This window comes from Cygnus atratus, chromosome 7, assembly GCF_013377495.2.
Source record: "Cygnus atratus isolate AKBS03 ecotype Queensland, Australia chromosome 7, CAtr_DNAZoo_HiC_assembly, whole genome shotgun sequence".
Taxonomy (NCBI): Eukaryota; Metazoa; Chordata; class Aves; order Anseriformes; family Anatidae; genus Cygnus; species Cygnus atratus.
This window is the reverse complement of record NC_066368.1, coordinates 3,322,858-3,346,969: the sequence shown is the minus strand read 5'-3', so window position 1 is coordinate 3,346,969 and position 24,112 is coordinate 3,322,858. Positions and strand designations below refer to the sequence as shown.

At 37.3% G+C, this 24,112-nt stretch overlaps 1 protein-coding gene across 3 annotated transcripts in view; it reads right to left on the bottom strand.

Annotated features, from left to right (window-relative positions):
• Nucleotides 1-24,112, bottom strand: part of ADAM12 (ADAM metallopeptidase domain 12) — a 181,515-nt gene that overhangs the window by 86,289 nt on the left and 71,114 nt on the right. The gene's annotated exons all lie outside the window — the stretch shown is intronic.

Below are 24,112 nucleotides of genomic sequence, written 5' to 3'. Positions count from 1 at the left end.
CTCAGCAGTGGCATTTTTCAATTCTTCTTTCTCATTACAACATAACAAATGAGCGAAGCATGGGTAATGAGTTTCCCATGCATAGGCACCCAACATCATCCTATTCGTAAAACCACCACATATTCTTTAAACATGCCACATTCTTTCCCCTTATTTAATTATCTTAAGTGATTTGAAATGCTTTTGGACATTTTCCCATTGAATGTCTCCACTTCTTAATATCCTATCTGCTACACTCCAGTGTGTTGCCATAGAGGGATGGCAATGTCATAATTGAAGAACCTGAGAGATTAAAATTCACAGAGCTTAATTAGCACAACAATTCTGAAGAAAAGAGGGGAGGAAAATAAAACTATAATAGCTAGGGAATCAACCAAGCATCCACAGTTTCAATATGAAGTTTATGGTAGTAGCCTCTGGCCTATTTCACACAATATGTGGATAAACGATTTGAATTGGTCATATGCTACATTTAAAAAACTTCTACACACTTGTTTGGATGCACAAATTCATATAATCCGTGTTAAAATCCCACCCTCATCCCTCTGCATGAGTGAGATAGTATCTGACACAAAGAGAGCAAACATTCATAGACACTTTTTGCAATGTCAAATGGTAGAGCCGGACTCTGAGTTGTCCCTCATCATGCTAGAACACAGACACTGTCATGGGGAGCTGCTTTCCAGTCTGCTGGGACACGGAGATGAGAGAGACGAGCACATTGTTTAAAGCCTACAATGTCTGTCTTCAGAACTAGTCACTACATGAGGTTGCATGTATAGAAAACCAAGGAACAGTCTAAGCAAACAAATCTGAACTACTAAAGCGGAACACCACCTCCTGAGCTGGCAATCAATGAGTGATTGAGAGCTCTCTTGTTTCCTGACTGCCAGGAAAATAAACCATAAACCTTACCTCCCCAATCTTCAATAGAGAAAGACTGAGATGAAATTAAGCACATTAGTGGCTTCCCATGCTGTTTCAGGCTCTCGGCTGCACACCCTGCTTCCATCACTCATTGTAATGTTTACAGCAAATATTTACTTGCCAAAACCATAGTATTTATTTTTTCATTCTAATTCCAAAAGATTAATGAAGAGGCTACTGCTAATGAGTGTTGTGGTGAAAGCATGTTCTCCCTTAGAAGAAGATGCACAGCGTGTTTTCCAAGAAAGCAGATGTGTAAAAGTATGTCCTCTCACTAAAATGGCTTAGGCTTGGGCAAAACCCTCAGCATAGTCATAAAGGGACAGTGTTAGGTAGCCTACAACTCAGACAGAAATTTTACGAAGAAGTGACCCACACGGCATGAAGAGAGGAATGAGATGAATACCAGCAGGGTTCACTCTGTGTTATATTCAGTTGGAAAATATCTGATGAAATAATAATCATGTTGTTTCTGTACCTGAGTCAGGGACCCCCAAAAAGTTGCTCTCAGCTAAAAAAGGTGATTAGGCTTCTAAGTGTGTAATGATGGTAGATTGTCCACAGCCCAGCATAAAGCCTGAAGATTGGTACCCTATACAGGATTGTGGCAGCAGGAAATGCTTCAAGAGGTTGAAGAATTTTCATAAGGGATGCAACTAGTGTTGAATCTAAAAGAAAAGTAAAAATAAAAGTGAACATATCTAGATTTCCAAAAGCACAGCCAGCACAAATAGTAAAAGCTGCAAACCCCAGCAAGGAAGAATATTTTCACTAAAATTGGGTCCCTGAATGAATATCTGTGAGGGTTTATTTGAGCTACTTGTTAACCAGTAGGTCTGAACCAAAGTGAATTTTCACCTGGAGTTTTACATTCCATTTACTTGGAATGCTTTTGTACAAACAAAGTCCATTTTGGGATCTTCACAAGAAAGCCCACAGATAAAGCGAAGCTCCTCCAGCAGAAGATGGAATGGTACTGCTTACTGTTGTGAGCCTGAACGCACACTGCTCATCTTGCACCTGCCAAAAGCCAGACTCAGAACTGGTTTCTCACCATCCAGCTTGTGTTAAGCTCAAGACTTTCTGACTTTGTTTTTCACTGGCCAACTCCAATATACTAGAGCAGCATTTGAACAGTTTCAGCAACTCTCTCACAGAATTATCCTAGGAGAGCTCTTTGTGAGTGATAGTTTGTATTGCTTCCTTGAGCTTCCCTGTGTATCAGCATAATAGAAGTCATGTTTTTGCCTCAGCTGGGCATCCCGCCATAAAAAGCAAACACCTCCAGTAAAGGCTCCAGAATACCACTGGCCACAAGTTACTCTCAGCTAAGGAGAGATGACAGGGCTTATTGGCTAACTGATTTCTGATGGAAAAATACAGTTCTCTTCTTTTAGGCAAACTATGTAGTCTGACTTCTTTAGAGATATTTTACTGTTAGCTGCGCTGAGTAGTTTTAATTTGGAGTAATGGCAGTGGCCATGAAACCTTGAAGCAACATGCCAAAAGTTAAAGAATTATTCTGGAAATAACTACTGAACTACTACATCTCCGAAGTAGCTATGGCAAAGATCAAAAGTGATGTGCACTGCTACACTGCAGGCTGAACCCAGACAAATTTACACAGCTCTGAGTACTCTCAATTGGCTTTGGCTAGACTAAAGACTAACATGGCTCTGAAACTTCTGGCTCCCCTTCCATGGATGACAATACTGTGGTTTCTTATGAAATGCATACTTCCTATTATTATTCTACCACTAAAACTTGTAGAAGATAATGTAGGGGCTTTTTCAACATCCTGATCTTACATGCAGAATATAGCATAAGAGTTACTGGTTCAGGCAACGCAGGATATACCAGCAAAATTGTGGCTCAAAAGGTCATTAGAAAATATTGAGATGTTTCATAAGCTAAGAAGTACATATATCACAAGTGGCAGATATAATATTTTAATGCATTCTTTTCTAAATTCACAGTGCTGCCTTTCATAAAACAAATTCTTTATAGTCCCCGTGACACTTCTAGGATGGCATATTTTCATTAAATAGTAAGTTCAGAGATGCTGGGCTGGAAAGCTGTCAAAGTCTATTTGAAATGTTTCATCCAATTAAATGTCATTTGTAGCCAAGTAAGATTATGCTGCTGAACAGATGTCATCAGGCAAATTGTTTAACTATGCCTTCATCTGAACATTTCTAGAAGAGCAGAGAACTCAAAGCATCCAGAAAAAGTAGTCCTAACGCGTAAAATTTTTAAACACAGAAATTTAAGGAACTCCAATGAAAAATCAGAATTTATTAAAGACTAACTAACAAAATGTAAAATGTACTGTGGGATTACAAAAGGTTACATGCAAGCATCTGCACTGCTTTTAGAAAGTTAGAAAGCCAGGCTCTAACATTAACAAGAAGTCATTGAGCTTAGGTTTATTCTTAGACTCTCACTGAAAATCACATCCTTGTAACGTTTTCTTGCTTTTGAGTGCATGCCCGCAGGCTTGCATTTGCATTTTTAACTTACATTTCTGCCAGTTCAGTGAAACATGAAATAATATTTTTGTTTTACTAAAGCCACAATTTTTCCTTGCCACAAGAATGAGGTATTTGCCCTAATTAGGCTGTACTCAAATTTCACTTGTCAAACACCATTGACTTTTACAGATACACCTTCATTTTGCCTTACGCCTCACTGCCTCTCCCACTAACTTTTTAAAATTCTGGGTGAAGAAAGCAGAGGTGTGTGAGGAAACCTTTATGCAAAACCTGTGTTTTGGTCTCAAGCTTACAGACCTGGTATACGTGCTCATTTAAATGCAAGCATGTGCAAAAGCCAAAAGATTACCACAAATTGCCAGCACAAAGGTCCACCTAATCCTATATTCTACTCCCAACAGTGACCAATACTATGGAGGTAACGTGAAGAGGGCAAGCATGCTACGTTTCCCCCAGATATTGTTCCTGCTCTGCCTCAGATCCTTTATGAACCAGGGATGAATGGAATACCTTTGCGGGGCAGAGACTCTGAGATTAATCCAGAGCTCACGAGGGTGTTCTCACTCCCCATGACAATCTTCCTTTCTGATTAGAGCAATAACTTGCATGAAGTCAATCAATTTGGCAACACAAGAAGACTGCAGCTGCAGCTTGCAGGCAATATGTTAGGGCTAATGGCAGAAATGAAGGCACAATGTGCTGCAAAGTCTGCTCCTGTGGAAGTCAACAGGTAAGAGCAGTGATTCCAGTGCCTAGCACAATTTTACTGGGACAAAAAAGAGAGCCAGTATGATACCCACTGTCTCAGTAACCTGCATGCTTGTGTTTGGAGACCGATTAGGAGCGCTCATGTATTTTTTAAGTGTGTAAAGGTTTTTCCAAGCACAGCAAGCAAAGCTTTGTGAGATCATTGCCTCCTGTTGACAGTCCTCCAATCCAACAAAAAAACAGCCACTCTCTGGCTTCATTAGCCACGCCATTTCTTGCACAAAGGTGTAACTGCATGTTTTATGAGCCACTTCTGTAAGGAGCACACCCTCCATCACCCAGCCCCAAGGACAGGGGCTGCTCCTGCCCTTACTGACGGCCTCACCGCCAACACTGCATCAGCTGTTGGCATACAGTACTGCAGGTGACTTAGGAAAGCCCAGAGTGATTTTTCAAGCAACATTAGACTATACTCTCGGAGGATGATGCCTCATTTCCAACTAACTCTGCTGCAACATACGACTTGGAATTAGGATGAGGTAATTCGGTAACTTTGCAGAACAAAAGCGTGGGCCAAGGGTATCAAGCTACCAGTGAGTTTATAGGGTGGAGGCATGCAAGAAAAAGGATGGGGGTTGGAATATTCCTCCTTCTTTTTCTCTTTCTTATTCATTTTAATTATTTTTCCTACAATCCTTTCTTTATACCTCAGCCTTTCATCATCTTTCCATTCCCCCTGCTATTCCCCACACTATTCCTCCATAGCCCTCCTTTCATCACCTCTTGCATGCCTATGTTTGTTATTATGCTGTTAATCAGGAATTACATTTTTCTTAGTAAGCAAGACACATGAGAAAATTCAACACAACCACATCAGTGTTTTTCTTTAAACAAACCTCAAACCTGGGGGTAGCACAACTCACTATATGAGGCCAGCATTTGCCAGGCCACCACCTCCACCAGATGTGACTTCAGTGGGGCCTCTAATAGAGATAACAATGGTCATCATCCCTATTTCTAGTCAAGCTCCATGTTCATGTTTTTTGGGCAGGAGAGAAAGAATGGCCAGAAAAATCAGGGCACCAGGGTAAGAGGTTTTAAAAAAAAAAATAGTTTTAGCTTTTTCATTTGTTTGGGTATTGTTTTTCACCTCTCTTTCTGCTGTGCATTTCAACTGTATCTAATTCCTTGACCCTTCCATGCATTAGGACTATTTCTGAACCACTTAAGCACATTAACTCAACAGAAAATGACTGCAGTTAAGGATCAGATCAGTGCCTCTGGTTTTAGTGAGGTGAGTGGCTCAGCAGAGCTGCAGCAGGCAGACGCAGGGAGGAGAGGCAGGCAGCAGTACTGGGGCAGGAGCACCCCTCCTTCCCGCTCCAGCAGCAAGTCTGCAGCCAGGAACACAAGGAAAAACCCCACAGCATCTGCTCTTCAACTTTTACTTATTTAGGAAATGATTGACATTAGAAACAAATACTGACTTCTTGCTATATTTTTTTCTTTTTTTTTCTGCTGGCCCAGGGTCCCAGTTTGCCTCTTGCCTACTTTGAGGGCATCTTATTGCACAGAAGTCACTGAAGATATGCTGGTAGAGATGTTGGGTGAAAGAAGGATCAGACACTGTCTCTTAGCAGTTAAGACACAAAATAATAATTTTCTTTTCAATTCAAGGAAGTAATTAGTTTATAATAACATTTAACATTTAGTTGCTGACAGAGATATGACACTTATCTTACATAAGTCATTTTAATTATTCCTACTAAGACCTCAAAAATACCATGTAGTCTAAGCTCACAATGCCTTTCCAGATATTTTTTGTTCTACTGTCATTTGAAAAAATGATGCCTACAGCATCAGCATTTATCAAGCTCATTATAGATTTCATCCAAATGACTACAGATAATTAAAAGTATGCTTCATTTTTATGAAAATGTTTTCCCATCTAACACTGCAAAGTCTTGTTTCTCAGGGTTCTAGGAATTAATGTAGATTCATCTGCCTGAAAATAAAGTTTCACCCAATTATATACAAACTATTCCCATACACAGACTTGAGACACACATGCAGAAATGCTATGTGAATACACACACACACACAAACATTTTGGGGGCACTATATGCATTTGAACACACTAAAAATAGTGTTAAAAGTGAATGATTATTTCAGATATACAGCTTGAGACACTTAGGTAACCATCCTCTGAAAATCAGTCTTCTCTAAGGCACTCAGTCAAGGTGGGCATTAAAAAAAATAGATTTTTGCCATTCTCATATTTATTTATTACGTATATAAAATATAGGCACATGATGTCCCATTATCCTACACCACAAAAAGTTATTCATACTTAATTAGGCAGATGTACACTACTACTACTGACCTGAGTGGAGAAATCTTGGCAGCATTTATTCTGCTTTATTTTGTGTAGGTATTACTTACTATCTTAGAAGGTGCCAGAGTGAAGAAACAAATCTCCTTTCAAGAAACTACCCTAAACTGCTACTAAACAGGATTCCGGAAAACCCTTTTTATTAAGCTGAGATATAAGTGATATGCTGAAAGTTGCAAAACCCATTAGGAGACCTCTGAAGTAACACAATTTCATCTGCATTGGGAACAAGATGGTTTCCATGCAAAAAGTTGGATTGCTCTATAAATGTAAGGCATACATTTCCACACAGCCCTGAGTTAATACCAATTTAAACATTTTTTCTTCTACCATTCATGCACCTGGCTATGTCTGTCATATCTGGAACTGTTATCAGAACTGTTAGCAACATTCAGAAAACCCATATATATAAAAAAAATGTGACTGTTTATGAGTTTGCAGTAATTAATATAACGCTGACTTTGAGTGGTACAAGTATAATGCACTTTACATAGAAACCTGTTTGATTCTAGGATCCTAACAGTGCTTCAGTTAAATAATGTCTTGTATGATGAACTTTCCTTGGCACACCTTTATCATCAAATATTCTGTTTTTACAGGACTGTTCAGCTTACTTTGAAACTAAAATTACCCATAAATAGCAATGGGATTAAAAAGCAATTACAGATACATGCCTTTTTAATGGCCCTGTTATAATGCATAATCTGGTAAATCAGAGACTATTTAACAATATGGTCACAAAAAATCCTCTGTAATTCGGTATTAAGATCCACATGAAGCAGAGTTAACAAGGGCGTGGTGACGTACTTTCCTACTGAGGAAAGAAAAAGGAAAACAAAAAACCATAATGAGATGAGTATGATATAAATATTAGGAAACAGATCCATATTTTATGAAGGCCGTTTTACCCAAGACAGTTTAGGTTTCCTCCCACTCACAGAATGAATTTGCAGTGAATAAACCCTTGACTCATGAGACTATTTCACATGCAGATTTGGATTTTATGTAAATTATTTAACCACGTTTTAGAAAGTCCAAGCCGTGATATAAAAGCATTCCCCTGCCTATGCATATCAAAGAACCAGCACTCGTGACCAATCAATTCATAAGGTTAGAAGTTCTGCCTGTGGTCTTCAGACTAGGCTGTGGCACATGTAGCTTTCAGTTGGAAAAGACATGACTCTGTTATTCTATCCCCTACATTTGCCTCCTTCTGACCACAGAAGAAGCAGGACCTGGGACCAGGCTGTGCTGGCAGCACCAAAACCTCTAACCACAACAGCACACTCGGGAAACCTAAACCCGGAGAATGGGGAACTATATGTTAATGTCTGTCAGTATCCAAAAGGAAAATTTTGTAACCTTAAATCTGCAATATCAAAACAAATGTTAATTAATTAGATGAAAAGATGAGATTTTTTTTTGCTTTATCTCCTGGTTATTCCCAAACCACTCAGAATTATCTTTACTGAGTATGAGTCAGACACAAGCCAGCACATGTTCCTCTATGCTTTAGTGCTGGATATTAATGGATAAAGCAAGAAATTGCTCTTAACAGAGAGGTAAAATGGCAAAAGCCCAAGAGTAAGCCCCTCTGAAAGAGGTCACCAAAAGAGAACTGTCAAGACACAACAAGAGGCTCAAGATAATTAATGTGTAATTATCTATTGCATTTTAGACTCAAAAATTTTCTGTTTGCTTTCCTGTAAATTGCTGAATTTTTACTCTTTAAATTTATCTATGTCCAGGAATATATGTGACAGTTTATTGTTGATTGTCGGACCTAAAATATATATATATTTTTAATTTAAGCCAGGCTCTGCTATTAGGGCAATAGTGACACAGAAATCATGATTCTATCCAGTTTGATGAGAGATGTTAGGCTTTGTTTCCCCACAGGAATTTGCTACAATGCTTCCATAGCAAAAAGCAGGAGATAAAATGTTATCAGTACAGCACCAGCTGCCCAAACAACGAATCACACGCTGAAGGTGTGAGGCTTTGTAATGCTCGTGTGTCTGTCTGCTACCCAACGTCGGACAAGTCTACAACAGCGTTGTCGGCAAAGGTTAAAGAGAAAGCAGGCAGTACAGAAGAGATGCCAGGCTGTCAGGGAGAACTAGTTATAATGAATACAAAGATTTAACCCAGCTCAGTTAGGTGAGGGAACAGAAGACACAATCACAGCTACTAACAAAATAGCAGGGAATTCAACAGTTTGGGAAACATGTTATGGTATACTGAGCCTTTCCCCTCTAGACTTCTGGTTTTAATTAGATCCTTGTCTGAAATAATGGAAAGCTTTTTAGCAACTGATGGCTGATGTGTAGATTGTGAAAAAATGAGCTTGTTGCAGATCAGACAGTGATATCATAGTCCAATTCACTCAATCTAGCCACATTCCCCTTTCCCTCCTCGATTCTGCCCACTGTCTATTTTGTTATCAGTCTGAGCAGGAAGGAGATATTGTATAAATTCCCGGCTATTCTCACAGCACTGGGAGAGAGAAGGCAGAGCAAGACGGAGGTAGACGAAGTGGACAGGCTATAGATTGGTGCACTAAAGTTGGCTTCCACATTTTGCAGGCAAAGCTCAACAGTTCCCAAGTTGTTAGTCTGGCATTTCAGACAGCTAACTAATGCAATTAAAGGAATAAAAGAAAAACAGAAACAAAAATAAACACCCAGGAAAATCAAAGCAACAACCACAAAAGATGTATGTACAATTTTTCTTTACCATTTTTAGGCATTTTCCATGAATCAGCAACGCTTTGAGACATGCTTCTACTGCTCTAACTGTTTTTCTTCCCTGCCTCTTGACTATTTTTTATGGGAAGTGGTTGTTTTTTCTCAATTTAATTTTCGCTGCACCTTCATAGCATCCACATATTGGCCTAATTATCCAAATGGGAGTCAGGCCTTTCATTTCAGTAAAAAAACATATGTACCCTGCCATGGCTTTTGGGTAGGGTAGGAGCTTTTATGAGAATTGCTGCTATCAGAGCCCTACCATTTTTAGGAGTCATTAATGAAATACCTCTACTTGATTCTGCCCTTTAAGGCCAATCCGCTAGGTCCTGGGTTTCCCCTTGGTCTGCTCCAATTTGTCATGTTCCAGAGACGAAGAATATTCCAGATGTACTTTGGAAAGTGCAATGGCTTGCAATTCGCACGACCTTCTGAGGCATGCTGTTTCCCCACACTGTAACATGCCAAGAGAGATAAGCTTTGGTCTGCAGCCCAAGATACTTGTTTTTTCAGCACTGAGAGCTATGAGGAAGTTTTCCTTGGAAAGCGGTCCTCAAGTTTCTTTACCTTGATCTGAAAAATCCTTTTACTCTTAAAGAGTGCATCAACTGATGTATGCATATACTTGGGTTCATAAAATTTTGAAAAAACAGAAAGTGCACAGGAAGTAATATTTCCTAAATATTAGTGCAAATCAGCAGAACTGCATTATCCCCTACCAAACTATGGTGTTTCATATCAGCCTAAAAAGATACAACAATAAAAAAATAGAATGCAGAAGAGATTGAATCATTGGATAAAAATCAGGCAGTAAACAAATGAAACTGTTTTGAACTCAATGTGAGGCAGTTATTGTGGCATATCAAAGAAGAAAAAACATCACAGCACACTGGAATTCCAGAAATCTGCTCTCCTAAGAGGAAATTTTTCATATCCTTTCTGATGGATGAGAGGCTCAAAGTACAGTGTCCCTGAGACAGGAAAGTAAGAGCTGCTACAGAGACCCAAACCTGCCAAGATACAGAGAGAGCTGCCAAAAAGTCATTTTAAACTTTAACAAGACCTGACCAGAGAGTGTTTGGCTTGTCTCAACTTCCTGATGGGTAAAAGCTGGAAAGGTAGCAGAACCTCAGCAAAAATACCTTGAAAGCCTAGGTGGCAGAAAAATAGCCAGTAGTGTGTCTGGAAGGCACATCAATTTTCTGTGAGGTTTTGCCACTGGACAGTTTGCTGCTATCCAAACTAAATATCTAGATGATCCAAACTATCTAGACTAAAAAATATATTGTTTATTTAAAAGCTTTTTTAAAGCTGGCTTGATACACAACAGACTGCCTTCAGTTGTGACCACCTTAGTAAAGGGAAGGCTTCCCCCTGCATTTCACTGAGTTTGCTTTTGGTTATATGCCTTCACATATTTCTTTGTTTTGATGGTGTGGAAACAAGGAAGTCTTATAACTTTTGAGAAGCAAATGGTTCCAGTATAAAAGTAATGACCAAACACACTACAAAAGGATCAGCAAGAAAATGATGACATTTTGTGTGTTTGTTCCTATCTGAAGAATCCCTGTGGCCAATTACAGTTGGCTGTTGTCAGAGAGCATTACCCCTAACAAGATCTCTAGAAATACACCACAAACATGATCGTGAAGTTTCCAATACTCCAGCTTAGTAGAAAGCTTGAGGACAGTGATATCATGCTGCCAACAGCTGTCATAAGTAGTATGGATTCATCTCATTGTTGGCCTAACGACTGTCTTTTCCTTTCCTGTTTCATGCTTCATTGTATCTTCCGCTGTCATAACAGATACGTCAAGCAATATTACCCTCCCAACAATATCAGTTCAAATTACTTCCCAGAATGTTCCTCTTCTGTCCTCTTGAAGGCGTGAGCCTATTTTCTCAACTGCAGTCAGTGCAATAATAGAACTAATTCACTCTATGTCAGTATATGTTTTCCATAGAGCACCAAATTCATGATGTTAAAGATTAATCTAAAAGGAAAATTCATGTAAAATTGCTAAATCATAGCACTTATTTGCTGATTTGCTATGGAAAACTTCCTAGTTAAAGGAAGAAAATATTTTGCTTATGGCATCTATACCATACTGAGGTAACAGAAAGACACACTTTGCAGTCCATACTGACAGACCACTTGTGCATTTTTGCCCACCAGCAAAATTAAAATTGTGCCATGATCTTCTTAAGCTCTGCTACTTCCTAATAATTATCTGCTCCTGGATTCACAGATGTGAAGAACACAATGGTTAATAGAGAAATCCTCAAGAAAACAACAACTTTCAAGCGGTATAGATTTAAAAATGTCTACAAAAAAGATCATCTAAATTAGGGGAGGAAGAGAAGCTGTCATTCTAAGGGCTACAATATCAGACAAACTGTGATGTGTAACAAACACATTACAGGTCAGCCTGCATTCACTGATGCAGCTCCAGGTGGACTGTTCAGACCTTTTTTTTTTTTTTCCCTGTGCAAACATCAATGTTTAGGAATGCTGTTCGTTCATGAAGACACAGCTCTTGCTATAGCAGAGCCTTGAACCTACCACATATTTGCTATGAGGTGTCAGTTGGGGCTAACTGCGAAGAAGAAAGGCTGACAAATCCTTTCTTGCTGTATGTCTCTGTTAGAAAGCAGGTGTGCCATAACATGAATATTTTATTTCCACAGAGAAATTATTTCCCTCATAGCGTAGTAGCTGCTCCACACAACTGATTTCACACTTGGCTGGTGCAGATGATGCAGATGATGGTCGTGCAGTTGCTTTCTGACACATGAGATAAAAACCTGTCTGTTGGAGTCAAAACCCAAGCTGTCTTCATCAGGGTCAGTATTTCACTCAAAGCACTACAGCAAACATGGCTCATCCGAAGGCAGAAGAAGAAAGGGGTAAGCCAGCAGACAGGACAGAATTTAGGACAGACATCCAGAAACATATCATATAATACAGATAATACATAGGAGGGCTAAACTGTCTCAATACAGATGTAGGCATGCATCAAATGTCCCAACAGTGAACTAAGGCCAAGAAAATGAAGTCTAGTCAATTTGAATTGCAGTGAAGAGTATTTTCAATTTTTCTCTTTTCCCTTTATTCTCCTGCCAATGGTGTGTATGGGGGTACAATTTCATTTTCCTGTTTTGAAAAACATCTCCTCCTCTTCCCAATGGGTAAAGCCTAACAAAACTAAATAGGAAACTGCAGAATTATGGCTAGGATCCAACTGAGATTTCAGCACCCGTTTAAGTAAAAACACATGCTCATTTCCAGCTTTCTTCAGAGAAGACTTTAAGCACATGGCTGAAGCTTTTTAAGTGACTCATAACAGTGGCCCATTTAACAAAGAAATCATCCTTTAAGACACAAAGAGCAACAGGGAGTACTAGTTTTCTGAGTAACTATGAAATGCAAGATCATGATCTGGACTGCACTGGCTGTTGCATCCATGCAGAGAAGGCAGGAAAATCATGAAAACTCTGGCTCCTCTGAGCATGAAAACAAAACACCAGGAGGCAAAAGTACAGCAAGTGACGTTCAACCTATCATGAAGGAAACATGGACAATTTGGCAGTAATTCTGTAGGCACAGGGAAGATAAAAGTGTTTTTTTTTTAATTAAAAAAAAAACACACAACAAAACAAACAAAAAAATACAATCTGGCTTCTTAACTCTTACAACTTTACCGATTCTCTCTCTACAACTATCTTCAGGTACCTAGCATCTGGTCCAAGTGGCTAAGAAAGCAGTATCCTCTGACTACTTGGCTCCTGCCTCCAAAAAAACAGGCAGGCCCTGAGCTGCTGAATATCAGGCTGATGGGTCAACACAATGAAAAATAAATAAAAAAAAATCTATAGAGAAATTGTGATATGTTTAGAGTAAATATAAGACACAGGAAATATATATCTGAAAAAACAGAAGACTATAGAAGCCTTAGAGACAAAGCACAGTTTAGAGACTTCACAGGTTATTTATAGCAATTTATAAGCACCCTGGAAATTGATGTTTAGCTTCTACAGTTCCTCACTTGTCTATCTTCTCCAAGTCAACCCCACGTGCTACCTAACCCAGCAGTCTGTGGTAGCAGTGATCTCCATAACATTCAGGCTCTCCAGTATCTTAAGCCAAGCAGTGTAGAGGAGCAATAGAAATTGTGGTAAAGTACAATAGAGGATCATTATGCTATGTAAGTGGTCCAAATGGTACTCTGAGGAGTCAGCGGTTACACAATTTCCAGATTACAAGTATCTTTTCCATGTGGTCCCCTAAATGTTCATAGTCAGTTCAAGCCAACCACTATGACTTATTAAACATGCAACTGTAGCTAGTTCACTATTTTGTACTGCTTTGTTCTATAAAGTTAATATCTCAAGCTTCAGTAATACTAACAGTTTTCAGACTTCTGTGTGGGTTTGTAAAGTGCTGAGTCACTATAAATGGATTTAAAACATCAGCTGATAACAGAACAGAACTTTCAACATAAGCCTGAGGAAAGAAAGACAGACTAAAATTGTCAAGAAAAGCCTTTAGTCTGACTACTACAGACTGAGGACGGTGCTCGTGATAGGTGAAGGCTTTTGTAAAGGTATCAATCCATCACTGTAAAATGAAATAAGTCAAGGGTTAAAGTACAAAGAGCTACTGGCAGACTTTCGTTTACGGAATTGCACTACAATTGTATCTCACTGTGTGAAGGTGAATGAGTTTTGCCGTTTTACATGAAGACTGCTAAGGAAATTGAAGAGTATGTCTTTTGACATAATTACCCATCCCTGCGGGATACACTGGGAAGTGCTATGATAGACTTAACCTTTTTATCCCTTACAAGAATAATTATTTATCCACCATCCTTGAAACATGCACTGAAGTTTCCTTAATATGATGAAAAACAAAAGAAGGAAAAAATAGTACACGTGTTACTTAAAGGTCAACTAAACAAGAAATATCTGAAATAATACTCGTGAATAGTCAGTAATGAGGAAGACTAAACAGAAAAATAAGCAGCAAGATCTCTTTAGGTTTGCCCTTAACTCCTCTACTGAACTACCTTCAAAAGCTCTCTTCATATGTCCTATTCCTCAGTTTCCTCACCTGTGAAATGGACTTAGGCTGTCACGCCCCAGTACTGCAGACTAGACACTGATACATGTAGATCTTCAACATTTATCCCCGTGGAGCTTGCTGCTAGAAAATACACGGTTTCCTGGTTACACAATGTGAAGAGTTTTACCTCTAGTTTAAATCAGACATCTAATTTCTTAAAGGGAAATAAAATTCCTAATTAAAATCTAAGCATAATTTGGACACAACTTCAACAGAGGAAAAATGAAAAAATACTAAAATTGTAGAAGTGTTAGGGGACAAATACTGAAGCAAGGACCTTCTATTGGCAGATGAAGAAACCTGCACAGCGGGTCTAAGAGGACAGTAGACAGTAACATCATGGATATGGTAACGGAGAACTCCAGTCAGAGGAGAAAAGGGAATTTATATGTGGGTATGTATAGGCATTTACACATGGCTAGAGCTGCAGGCCAAGTTGAGTAGACTACATAACATCACATACTATTCTGATAATGTAAAATCCTAGCTAAGTGGTTACTCTGATTACTACTAACTACCAACACAAACCATACCATCAGGTCAGCAGTAGAGAAAGGCTCTATGGCTATTGCACAGATCTTAGGAATTCAGGAAATAGAACTGTATTATCAGGTGAGACAGAAGACAGTTACAGAAGGAAAATGTGAAAACAAAAGCTATTCCTAAATAATAACCCACCTCAATGTAAGCCATTACAAGTGACTTAATTAATAAACCTAAAATATACTTACTGCACTAGTAAATACTATCTAAATAAAAATACAATATTTATATAAAAATAAAAATATATTTATATATAAATATATATATCTTTATAAAATAATATATTTACATATTTATACAAATATAAATATTAAAAAACACATCTTTTTACTGCTAATTTATTTTAGGATTGCATCAATGCCCCTATCTTTAGCTTTCCAAATGAAACTCCAGTGTAGCCTTTTAGACAGTTGTCTTCAGACAAATGTGATGTTGTGCTGTAAGGTATTCATGCTACAGTACCTTTAGACAACCTTCAACAGCTATGATATTCTATTAAAATATTTAGTAATCATTCCTTAAAAAAAAATTATTTAAGCAGTAAGAAAAAATGAGCAACAGCATGAGCACAGAAGAAAAATGGCAGAAAATGGACTCTATTTTGTTCTCATTCACAGCATGCTTCCAAACACTCATCTAAAAAGATTATTATCACATGTACACTCTTATCTATCACCCTGGTCCCATTTCATCAAAAGACAAAGCTCAGATTCACAGGATGAGTTACAAGTGAATAACTACCTTTGCTTTCAAGTGTAAAAACAATTCTTACATAAAGTATTCAAAAAATGAGAGCTTTCAAAATCATTCATTTTTTGGAGGAGATCCCCAAATTACTTCTCAATTTTAATATCAATTCATTAGTTGAATGATAACCTTCTACATTACCAGCTAAAATAGATTAAAATTATAACTTATCTTCCCTATTTTAGTATTGCAAAGCACGTTTTTAATACGTGTTTAATACATCATGCCCTGTTCTTCAGGAGGACTTTCAAGTGATTGGTAAGGTACAGACATGCAATACGAAGGCAATACAAAGCAGCCAGACCTCAATTCTGACATCCTTTAATGGCTATGTCTCCAGCTCTAAATTTTGAAATAATTCTATAGAAAGAGACTTTATCTACTCTTGCACTTATAGACTCTGATCTTATCATCTTGGATGCACCCTACTGAAGAGACTTCTTCAGCTTCCCATTATACTCTGTCTCATACCTTCAGCATTTTCTTCTCCTCAGCTCTATTCCAGCCTTTCTTCTGCACTATTATGTCTATCTGAATGGTACCCATTTACTTCCTATATTAAGAAACTGAGGTTTTAGAAAGGAATATATGATGGAAATTCTGTCTCTGATAGCAAGGGGTTCAGAGTTTGACCAACTGCTGAGTACATCTTAAAACCCTAAACCAAGCCAGTCAGGCCCTGTTCAACAGGCTAAAAATTATAGGCAAATAATAATAATAGTACAATTGTATTTCAAATCAAAAGAAGAGAACATGATAATGAGGCCAATCCAACAAGCAAGAGAAATGTTGATGGGGCTGTATTAAATCCAGGCTGTTTAATATCTAAGCCTTCAATAACTTAAGAACGTCTTTGCAGCTTGTTTCTTAAAGTAGCATCACAGAGGCTTCCATCTGCTTTGCTTTTTATTTTTACTTCACATCTCTAATTGACCTTTATTTCTTTCCCCTATTATCAGATGGCTGCAGAAGACACTGAACTGAGTGTGACTTCCAGCTCACCTACTCCTATTTGCAGAGCAATATAATAGCACTACGCCTGCAGGGTTTTCGCTATGAGCTGCTCTCCCTGTCAAGAATGTAAGAGCTTAACCTGGATTCAAGCAGAAAGCCACCGAACTAGCATTTTAAAAAGTCTGAGACCTATAAAACAATTATAAGCAAAAGGAAATTTTGTAACTGAATCTTTGTCAGCATTTTTTTGAGGAAAATAGGTCATGTTGAACAGACCTGAATTCATTCTTTGCTATGATTACGTGTTTGCTTTTATAAAGATGATTATTACATGGTTTAAACTGTTGTAAAGCATCTGACCTAGTATTGTACAGTGTACTGACTGAAGATCCACGTTCAAGACATTCTAAATGAAAGAGGGATTAGTGAAGCAAGAGAACTCAAAAAACTAGTGTCAGCAAAGAATGTTCTTCGGTTCTTAGTGGGACTCCACAGGGTTTTGTAGCAGGCATTGTGTTATTCTGCACTGTGATCAACAGCTTTGAAGTAAACATAAAACAGGCAGCTTACTCAAACTTGGAAGGAATTTTATATGATTTAAAAGAAAGGCATACACTGCTAATTGGCCTACTTCAAGGAAGAGGTGGACTAGTGCAACAAAATACGAAGACGTGGATCCGTTAGAAACATCTCCATGGCAGTTATGGTTTTTATATTCTTACACAGGAATAAATGCAGAATATACTTGCAGAGTACTGAGGAAGAAGAGGGGGATTTTTCTTGGAAAGCAGTGACTGCAGAAGAATACACGATCATACCTAAGAAAATAATTCATCGAAGTCTCTGAATATGAGAAAAAGTAGACAAGTGAAATAATTGCCCAAAATTGAGAGAATCAAGAAAAATGCCCCCAAAATAGCAGAAAATTAAGTCAAATTGGAGAGTGGTTCAAAGGATATTTAGAATATTTGTAAGAGACAGCAAAGAAGAAAGAGATACAGCTTAACAGCTCCAAGAGTTTCACAAAGAAAAAAAAAATAGAGAAAAACACTGAAGGAAGATTGTTCTGGACCTCTCTGGAGTTAGCTCACCAGGAATGTCAGGCAGCACTGTGGTGGCCCAGGGAGTTGGCTCTGTCCTGCCAAGCAAAAAGCATGTCCTGGGCAGCTAAATCTGCCAGCTGCTCCAGCACAGGCACAACTGAACATCTTCCAGTGGCCTTGAATAAATAAAAGGTCAGACTGGAAAACACAACTGTTGTGTTGGACCTCATATCCTATATGCATCTATGTGTAAATATCCAACATGGAAGTGGAAGGACATGTTATTAGAGTAATTCCTGCAAGCAAGAACAAAGAGATCAGATGTTGTAAGAGATGTTTTTTAAGGGAGCAAAAGGCTGCTGGGAATGCATGTCCCAGGACAATGCAGGATGAGTTAGGAGCCACGGATGCAGGACGTTCTGGCACTTTTTACTGCACCCATGGAGGGGATAGGCAGAAACATATAAAGGAGCTTAGAGAATGCAAAGGCACTTAGGACTCTACAGAGTACCAATATCTTAAAAATAAAACTTAAAAGAGTGAGATCTCAACTCCTGTGTCACAACAGGCCTCCTGAAAGCTACCAATATCTTTAGCAGAGAACACACAGATGAAGAGTGTTGCTGGCAATAAATCAAATAACTCCTGCTCAGAGGCCTCCTTCCTCTTTGGGTTTAATGGAACCCTTCTCAATTTTTATTGTGCATGTTGCCTGTAACTACTAAACATCAATTAGGTTATTGTGATACAAGTTAAAATACAAAGAAGTAAAAGCTATTTTTATAAATACAGATATATTTCTTTAAATTATACTGTGGTCTGAAAATGCAATTAGTCAGTTAGTCCATGTATTAAAAGCTCAGAATTAATGTGAATTCTCAATAAAATAAAATAATAATAATAAAAAAAAAAAACATTTTTTGTTTGGATAGATAAATTGGACATTGCTTTTCAAATGGACAAGTAGCAGATAAAGGTGTTCAGAGTGCACACTGACCATGTGGGAATGCGAGGTATTCCAGCTTAATGAGACACTGCAGACCATAAGACTTGTTTTTTTAACAAAATAGTATTTCCCTGACACAAGTCTTTCAAAATTCAGTATGTGGAATAGCTACAGTTTATCTGAACAAAATCTAATCTGTTTCTCTGAACAGATCATATCTATTTTCTATCTAGCATGTAATCTAAAAATATCAAAACCAGCAGATTTCCCTATGGTTCACCCTCCACACTTTTACTGAAAATAGGGGTGATGCTTTCAGGAAAATCTATGAAAACACTACTGATGCTCTGAGTTCACTGGTTATTTTGAACTACGCTTATTTTAACAGTGAATTTCCTACCTAGGTTTTGAAATATTTTAAAGCCACCAATATATGTTGCAGCACTTCCCCACTGCAAAATTTGCTAAGGAGCAAGTTAAATAAAAATAATTAAAGAAATCAATCTGTGCGCAATACAAAATAAGTAAGATGCAATCACTGGTTCTTACTAAATACAATCCAACTGATCAATTTCATTTACTGTCTTGGTATTTTACCTTCCCTCTTCCAGTATGTTTTCTTTCCAAAGGTCTCCCCTTTAGCATTGATGTAGACCATAAACTCTTGCACCATTGTTAAGTTTTGTCAAAATTTAGTATGTCCTTTAAAACGCACCTACTCTTCCTACAAGAACTCATTGAAGACATGATTTATTACCTCATTTTTATTTCATCAGCCAGTAATCAAATTCTTAATATGATAATATTAATGCCAAATAAATTTCACAGGAAGAAATATGAAAACAATATACATATGCTCCATTATTCCAGTTTCTTCACTCTTACCGGCTGACACAGCATAGAAAAAATCCAAAAATCTGAAGGCAATGTATAATGCTCATTTCAAAAGCTTTTAGTGGTGATGTAAGGTACAAAAACAAACAAACAAACAAACAAACAAACAAAAAAACCTCAGTTTTTTTGGGGGGGCTACCTTAAATAAAAAGACTTGAATGTTGTAAACTGTTTGTATATTAAACATCTGTTTATAAGATAATTCTGCCTTCAAACCACAGATGATGGCCATGGACATGAACACATCTCTATTCATGCAAGTGAAAAATTTACAGGAGAATATCAAATACTGGTCAAAGACGCATTTGCTTGTTGTTAGAAGATGTCACATGAAATTCAATGTCATTAAATACATTTCATTCCCTCCTCTTCACCAGAATAAGTACAATCTATCTGTAGGTTGGCCCAATGAAGTGTCAGAATGCAAGAGTGGAAGACTTGAATTGTAGCTACAAGTGTTGAGTAGAAAACCATAAATTTATTATAATTTCCCCTTTACTGGCAAGACAAATAGTAGGTGGGCAGATTCAGACACTGTTTCCACTGGCTCTTTCAGGGAGACATTTGCCATCTGGTTTGTGGAGGTAAAGCAAGTTGAGAGAAAAAGCCAGGATATCTCATTGAATGTTAAATGAGTTGTTTCTGTTGGAGAGTAGATATTAAACTTAAACTGCCTTGGTAGTGGGTTCTTTCTCTTCCTTTAAACAACCATTCAATTGTTAATACACTATTCAATTATAAGTAATGCAGTATATATGAGAAAATCTAATGACACTATAACATTTATAAGTTAAAAGGAAAGGTATCATATGCTGACAATAAATCTCAATTTTTATCTCAGAGTATGTACGCTTACCCTTTCCAATGTTCACTTTCAATTCTGTAAACTGTTTTTTCACATTTCATGTATATTTATGAATATACTATTACTGCCAAATTCCTAGCTTAGCTATCCTTGCTGAGCTTAATACATATTCAAAAGTCACAGCTGTGACTAGGAGGAGATGAGTATTTTTGTGGAAACCAATTTTTCTCACATATCAAAATGTATTTCCTTAATTTATTGTCACATGCTTGTTAAACCATATTTTAGATTCTTTTCCTAATGCATACTTATGCAGAATATGTATTGCAGTTTAGAAGACTCCTACAATTGCAGTCCGTACTTATTTAAAGAAAGATTTCCTTCAATTATGAAATACTGTGGGCAAAACACTGGCAATAGCATTTGGCGCTTAACAGGAACACTTGGAAAACTAACAAAAGTCTAAAATTTTATTAACATGCAGAGTGCTGATGACTCTCCTATAATATCTGTGACAGTTATTATGGCTGCTCTCAGAAATTACTAATTAAGTAACTCGGTAATAAGGATAAAGGATGACAACTTAAACAGATTTAATTCATGATAAAAATCCCTCTATATAGTACAGAATTTACTTGTGCCTTATAAATTTGGGAAAAAACTGTCTTCCGAAAAGGAGAATGGGAAATTTACTGCTTATGTTTCAGTCTTAACTGAACAAATGATTTTTAAAACCTTGGTTTCACTGAAAAATGTGACTGTTGGGATAGCTGCAAATGTCTGATGTATGTGATGCTACTCAGGTAGAGTGAAACAGTATTGCTCCCTTTGAAAACAATCCCATATAAAGGGAAGATATAAAGAAGACTCTAAAGTATTAAGTAGTTCTGTGGGATACGTGGATACTAACCTCTAAAAGCTCATCTAAATGTTTAATTTAAAATGTTACAAATTTCAGTAAAATATAGCTTTGGGCCTATAACAAAATGGAAATTTTCAAGTGGTCTTTGGTATCGCTCACAAATTTTAACCCAGGAAAAGGCTGCAATGGGAACCAATGAGACTAGTGAGGCAAGCAGAAGCACGTCAGTTAACTAACTAGTACTTAAATAATTTTCTATCCAGGCAACAGAAACTTGATTTTATTCCATGGTTGTCCTCAAAACCTAGGTTATTGCAGTGTCACTAATGCCATGCTTTTAACCCTTGTATGGGCAAAACAAAATGAGGTACATGTTATTTAGGCAATAGGAATAATCAGGAGAGAGCTGGTGGACAGATCAACCAGCTAAAATCTTTTCTGTCTCTACCAGATGAGCATTTAGCTAGTGCATCTAAAATACACATTTCCTTTCCAAGTCTGGACAAACTCAAAGTACAGTAATTGCTAAGTTATAATAAGATATGCAAAGAATAAAACATCTGGCATTAAGATACAGTTAATTCTGGAAAACAATGTAGATGTAATGTTTCTGCATAGTTTGCACGTTTACAATGGAATGGCACTATCTCTAGAGTAAGGATTTTCCCAATATCATTTTCATCTGGTGAGTGAGCCAGAGTTTGTTAACCATCTGCATATGTGCAGTATAGATTTTAAAAGTAATTATTTTTATAGCATTCCAAATTGCTATTGCATAAAATAGCATATATTTTTCAGCTAAACAGCCAGAGGTTACGTAAGTCATAAAATACCATTTTGTATTCATTTTAGTTTAGCTGTTGTGCAACTAGAAGATTGTATGTATGTTTTGTCTCAAAGAAATGCAAACATTTGGATTGAAGTTTTAAGGTTCCTCCCTGGTGACAACATCCAAAGGGAGAGATTTTGGTGTTTTATTTTCATGTCTTTTGGGATATATGTGGGATGATGTCTATCATGACCAAAGTCTACAAAGATTTAGTTCAGATGGAAGTTATTCACTTTGGTTTTGCAGGGGAAGTGTCTTTATTAACATATATGATTTTTTTCACTCTTTCTACTTGTTGAATGAATGACCACCACTGAAAATCCCACTGATTTACAAAAGCAAAACATAATATCTGCAATACCCATTTAAGGCTAACCATGGGCTGTGGCTGTGTTGTTTTCTTTATTGTTTGGGAATGCTTGTGTTTTGTGAAGGAGAGGATTTGGTCTAAAACCTTCTGCTGTATAATTTGGGAATTAACTAAATTACAAATACCCTCATTTTCTGAAATATTTACAAATCCAAATAAAACAGAGCAGAATTGCAACCAAGTAAAAATTACTTGGCTTCAAATGGCAACTTTCCGTAGACAGATTCATGAAGACAGTAGAATTAAAGCTCTGGTTAAATCTTCATAACAAAAACCTCCACCGAAACTAAGCTAAGACTAGTGTGCATTTAAATTTTTCATGTACCCAAAGACAGAGCAATTTCTCTTCAGGACAGCCACATCATACCCAAAATAGCTGCTCAGTGCAGTCCCAGACTGGCTGAGCTGCACAGTCACGAGGACAAGCTCCTTTGAAAAGATCTCTGCAATTATTTGAAAGGTCAGAATGAGACTGCATACCTCAAAACCGCTGAAAAGAAGACATGTTTTACCAAAGGCTCTTATTTTATTTTTACTTTGTTTTCTTCCAGAAAAGAGCATGGCTGGCAGTTAAATCCACTGAAGAATTCACACAAGGTTAGCAGAGGTTTTTGATAAGTGTGTCTTGCAAAATACTACACTTTTTTAGCCTCAGGCAAACATTTTTTTTCTGGTAGATAAACAACAATATCATCCTACTAACATGTGTAAATTCTATTCCTTCATACACAAATTCCGTAATTATTTTTCAGGCTTCGATAAATAGCACGAATTCTATATTATGTATGGTCCTCCCCTGTAATGAATAAATTTGCTTTGAAAAGTCTGCAATCCTAATACCATAAATAGGAAGTAAATAAGAAAAGCAGAAAGAGGAACTGTTTCAACATGATGATTGTAAATAAAGATAAGAAAGGATGGAGGGAAGGAGGGAAAGGGAAAAAAAAATACCGAAGTATATTCAGAGTTTGATAATGGTTTCCAAATGAAACCATTCTAAATATAACACCTTCAGAGAGCTGTAAATTTGATCTACAATTGTAACAACTGTAGCAGTGATTTCTAATCAGGATTTACTAGCGCTATCATGTCTAGTACATTTTTTATTCATAGTTTTATGTGTGTTTTTTTTTAATCATCAATTTAAACAGAATTGCATTATTATTATTATTATTTAAAATAAAATGAGAAAACTGTACCATGACAAGCAATTTAAAGCAAGTGCAGAAATTAATGTTTTTGCTTTGGAAATGCCACTGCAGCAGAAGTCCTTTTCCCTAACAAAAATTGTTCACCAGCGCCAAGAAAGTTTTAAGATTTTAGATCCATTTCTATTATAGGTGCATGCAAATGCCTCCAGTTCCATGTCCTCACCCATGCACCTTGTGATCAGCCCTGAAGTTTAATCAACGTAATGAGATTACAAAGAATATAGGAAAACAAATTAAGTAAATAATAATACGAGGTGCATTGAACATGTAGATATGCACAGTTTAAGCTCCTCTGAGCATAGTAGGTTGTATCTGCTGATGTCATCAACCAATTTGATCATGAAAAAGTGTACATAATTTTGTTGTTGTTGTTAGGCCTGCTTTCTCCAACAAGATGCTGTATGCATAACCATGAGCAAAAGTACCACTGGAATCAACATTATTCATATATTCAGGGTTTGCACAAGCTGCACACTTCGACAAGGATACGATACTTTGGACCTGAAGAGAACAAAAAACT